Here is a 5,603-nt window from a genome sequence, read left to right as displayed (position 1 = left end):
GAAAAAGGGCCGTTATGTTGGATTGGCTCGTCCGACCGGAGGGGCTTCTTCTTCTTCTTCAGCTCACTATCCACTCGTTGATGAGCTTATGGAGCAGATTAAGACCAAGGATACGAAGATTGAGTTCCTGAAGAAGGACAATGCTGAAATCCGGGTTGAGCTGCAGCTAAACCGAACGACTATGGAGCAAAACAATGTTCTCACCCAGACCTTGTTGCAGAGGTTTAGGACCCGCTTCGTTGAAGACTTTTAGTTGTTTTTTTAATTTTCAAGAACTTTTTATAACTTTAATGTATAATAATAATGTTGAATTTATATATCTATAATGTTTTTAAATTCTAAATTATCAATTTTTTCCTGAAATTAAATTAAGAATTATAAATATTGTTTTTTTTTTAAATTAAAAAAGGAATACCGACGGACACAGTTAGCCGTCGGAAGTTCTACATATTTCCGACGAATAGGATCCGTCGGTATTTTCTAGATATTCCGACGGAATAAAGTCGTCGGTTTTACTTTCAGTTACCGACGAACTTTCTTCGTCGGTATTTTCTGAATATTCCGACGAACTCCCTTTGTCGGTATTTTCTGAAAATTCCGATGAATTCTCTTTGTCGGTATTCTCTATAAATACCGACGGATATGTGTCGTCGAAAATTTTAGAAAAAAACCGACGAAATATGTTCGTCTGTATTTACCGACGAAATATGTTCGTCGGTATTTACCGACGAATTTACGACGAATATCTGTATACCGACGAGATGATACCGACTGACATATTTCGTCGGGATTCCATCGGTATGCGACTTTCCCGACGAGATTATGACGGATTTGTCCATCGGTATCGCGCAGTTTTCTTGTAGTTTCTGAGAAATTCTACAATGGCAATTAAAAAGGAGATGGAGAGAACGTATGCTTAACACAAAATCGGAGCAAGAACCCATTAATAGAGAATGGAAGTAAACGAAGACTACATGCTTAAAGGGAGAAGCCTTGCCACATCTGACGAACTCCGACTACAATGCCCGACTTTCAAGTCAGCGAGGAGGAGAACGGACTTTGCCATTCTAATCTGTAGAAGTTTTTGAATTAATATGAATGTGAGGAAATGGAATGATAAGAGATATGAAAAGAAGATGATTTGAAGAGGAAAAATACTCACACATTTATACCCAAAAACGTAGAGCCTCGCCGATGTAAACGACGCATTGAAGTCCTCATCGTGGGTGATTGATTTAATGGGAATTTAACACGAAAAGCCATAACTCCCACTGTTACAGAGATTTGAAGAACCTTAGGCGAAAAACTCATCCCGTAGTTGTATCTAATTCCCATACACCACATGTCGTATAGATATGCTTCATAGAATAAGAATTTGTGAAAATGACTAGAAAAACTATGGAGAAATCATGGTTTGATGAAGAAGAAAAGGTAGAATCGATTTTTTTTTTGATATTTTGGACAAGGAAAATCGACATATACACGTTTTAGGAAATTAAGAATATTACAAATATTTTTAGAATATTTTCTTAATTGAACTTCCTAAATTTTTGCTAAATTAGATTTTTTTAACGGTATAATGCACTTTCTACACTGTGTAGAAACAATACAAAAATTCCATAAGCAAATTCTACCACATGTAGCCGTATGAGTTGTGTTTAGATTTCACATTCTTATAATTTTAGAATATCTCATAAAAGTAGAAGCTTCATTCACAAAAAAAATGTAGCTATATTTACAACTGGTAGAATTCACATTCCTCTTATTTAGAAATTTAATTAAACGTAGATTGTTCGTTCTAGAAAAAATATATGACTTGTTTAATCTAGAATTCAGTTTCTACTAACTCATTTTTCGTAAAAGATATAATCTACTTTTCATAGAACATAATTTTAAATTTTAATTTATCAAGTTTTTCAACCAAAAAAATATCAGTTTGTGTATATAGGTGTTTCATCAATTGTTTCTAATTTATATAATTTTTTGTTTCACAAAACTATTTATTTCATGGAGTTTTATAAATAGAAAGGATTAAAAGGAGAAAACTAGACAAAAAAAAAATTATACCAAAAGGACAAAGAGGCAGAATTTTTATTCCATTTTGACAATTTTCTCAAAAGATTATTAGAAAACAAAAGGCTATCAAAAAAAATATATATATATTAGAAAATGGAGTCTGTTTCATTGTACTCAATACTTCTTACAACAGTTTGCATATTTTCAGACAATAATCAATAAAATCATATTAGCCAGGAAAAAAACAACTGAGCAAAAAAAGACACATTTCTTCATTTAGGGCCGAACAAGTAGTCCTCCATCCAGAAAACGATGACCTTTGAATTTTAGAATAATTACTTCACCGTCAGGGCACTCATTCTTTAGCTACTACAACTCGAGTTCGTGTAGTCATGGTATTTTCTTTTTAAAATTAAAAAAAAAAAGCAAATTTTAATTATATAGATAGTCATCAGCAGTTGTTATAAATTTCTGCATATTTCTATAGTTCACCTCTAGGAATACGGATCCGGATATCCGGAAAATTTAGGGTATCCGGATTCGGATCCGTGGATTTAATATCCGGATCCGGATTCGTGGTTTCCGGATATCCGGGTTTCGGATATCCGTCTCGATATTCTATTATCCGAGGATATCCGGATCCAGATCCGGATCCGTCAAAATAATTAAAAATAATTTTTTAACAAAAAATATTAATTTTTTTAACAAAAAATACTAATTTTTTTTAATATAATACATAAATTAAATATTTATAAATATATTTATATATGTTTATTATATTGTAAAACTAAAATATAATATTATAAGATTAATTCATGTATAAATATTAATATGTCAAATATAAATATTAATAAAATTTAAATATTTAATGTATTTTAAAAATACGGATCCGGATCTAAAAATTACGATATCCGGATTCGGTTTCCACGGATCCAAGATTTTACTATCCGGATTCGGATCCGGGCACCCCGGATATCTTATTTTCGGAGCGGATCCGGATCTCGGATAATAAGTGCCAGAGTCTTTCTGGTGCAAAACAATTGGAGACTCGAACATGGGATATTATGGGGGCACAAACTGAGTTTCACCATTTGAGCCACTGAAAATTTTAGTACTTTCACATGTATATTTTTATATTAATAAATGTGTGGGTGCACGTTCCACCACATCTTGTAACGTGGCTTCGCCCTTGTCTACGAGGCCAACCCGTCCTAATATCCTGGTAATCCATCAGAGAATAACGATCAATGATTTAAGCAGAGAAGACCCAGAGAAATGGGATGTGGACATGCTTGAGAATTTTTTTGTTCCAGAGGACATACCTTTTATCTGTAGCTTAGCCATTAGCAGAACCACTCATCGAAATATTTATTATTGGAACTTTACGAAGAGTGATCAGTATATTGTTAAAGTATATTGTTAAGTCTGGATATTGGCTCGTCAGAAATGTTTCTAAAGCACAAAACTGAGGTGGTAAACTCGGATCCGACACTACAAGAAAACAGTGGTATTCTGACGGATATTCCGACGGAAAATGAAATCCTCGGAATTTTCTGAGGAATTTCCGAGGATATTCCGAGGAAACTATAGAAAGGTTATTAAAGAGTGGGATGTTTGGACTCATCTATATTTGAGTGGGTTTACACGAAGTTACAAAATTTGGTATCATCATGGGGAAACTGATTATGAACATGGTAGTACTAGCGAACCTTAGCCAGCGGTTAGATTAGAAGAACCAATTAGAACGGATGTAGATTATGGTGTAGGTACTGAGCATATGGTAAATGATCATTTTAGAGGGGAAGATTTACCCAATGCAGAAGCTAGGAGATTTTATGATATGTTGGATGCTGGAAAGCAACCATTGTACGAAGGTTGCAGAGATGGTCATTCAGCTTTATCATCTGCTACAAGATTGATGGGCATTAAAACAGATTATAATTTGGCTGAAGACTGTGTGGATGCGATTGCTGATTTTGTAAAAGGTATTTTACCCGAGGATAATGTAGCTCCTGGTTCATACTACGAGGTTTAGAAACTCGTAGCTGGTCTTGGTTTATCGTATCAGGTAATAGATGTATGCAGCGACAACTGCATGATTTATTAGAGGGCGGATGAACAACGTGTTACATGCAAATTTTGTGGAAAGCCTCGTTATAAAGATACAATTGGAAGAGTTCCAGTGCCATATAAAAGGATGTGGTATTTTCCTTTGACGGAAAGGTTGCAGAGGTTGTATCTGTCTGAACGCACAGCGCAACCAATGAGATGGCATGCGGAGCACTCAACAGATGGTGAGATCAGACATCCTTCAGATGCAAAAGCGTGGAAGCATTTCCAATCAAAGTATCCCGACTTTGCGTATGAGAGAAGAAATGTCTACCTTGGATTATGTACTGATGGTTTCAGTCCGTTTGGCAAGAGTGGAAGACAGTATTCTCTATGGCCCGTCATTCTTACACCATACAACCTCCCTCCAAACTTGTGCTTGCGACGAGAGTTTTTGTTTCTCTCGATTCTCGTTCCCGGACCAGAGCATCCTAAGAGATCACTTGATGTGTTTCTTCAGCCACTAATATATGAGTTGCAACAACTATGGGCTCAAGGTGCTGAAACATACGATGTTTCGTGTAAAGAAAACTTTCAAATGCTGGCAGTACTAATGTGGACAATAAGTGATTTTCCAGCATATGGTATGTTGTCTGGATGGACAACGCATGGAAGGCTATCATGTCCATATTTTCAAGATAACACTGATGCTTTCCAACTAAAACACGGAAGGAAAACGTGTTGGTTTGACTGTCACAGGAGATTCCTACCACCTGATCATCCATATCGTAGGAGTAGGAATTTGTTTACGAAGAACAAGAGGGTGTTTGACAGTCCACCTCCGGAAATTTGTGGGAAAGATTTGAAGATACAACTAAGAGATTTTGGTGCAGAAAGGACGCCAGAAGTCGGTGGACATGAGCGTTTTCCGGTAGATGCTGTTGGAGAACTACATAACTGGCACAAAAAAAGTATTTTCTGGGATCTGCCATACTGGGAGGATCATCTGCTAAGGCATAATTTAGATGTCATGCATATTGAGAAGAACTTTTTTGACAATCTCATGAACACGATCCTTAATGTTCAAGGTAAAACAAAGGATAATTTGAAGTCAAGACTGGATTTAGTCGATATATGTGCTCGTTCAGAACTTCATGTTGATGAGAATGGTAGGGCTCCTTTTCCCATATACCGACTTGATGCAGCGGGAAAAGATGCGTTCTTTGATTGGATTTCAAACGATGTGGAATTTCCAGACGGTTACGCATCAAATTTGCGTAACTGTATCGACAGAAAGGAAGTAAAGTTTTCTGGCTTGAAAAGCCACGATTGCCATGTAATGATGCAGCGCCTCCTTCCGTTCGCCTTCAAGGAACTATTAGCACGAAATGTTCATGAAGCAATTGCAGGGATAAGTGGTTTCTTCCGCGATTTATGCACGAGATCAGTGACTCTTGAAGGTATTGAAAATTTGAAGACTAACATAGCCGTGATTCAGTGCAACCTTGAGAAGATATTTCCTCCCTCATTTTTTGATG

Source organism: Brassica oleracea, chromosome C4 (assembly GCF_000695525.1).
Source record: "Brassica oleracea var. oleracea cultivar TO1000 chromosome C4, BOL, whole genome shotgun sequence".
Classification (NCBI taxonomy): domain Eukaryota; kingdom Viridiplantae; phylum Streptophyta; class Magnoliopsida; order Brassicales; family Brassicaceae; genus Brassica; species Brassica oleracea.
Note: the sequence above shows the minus strand (reverse complement) of the source record.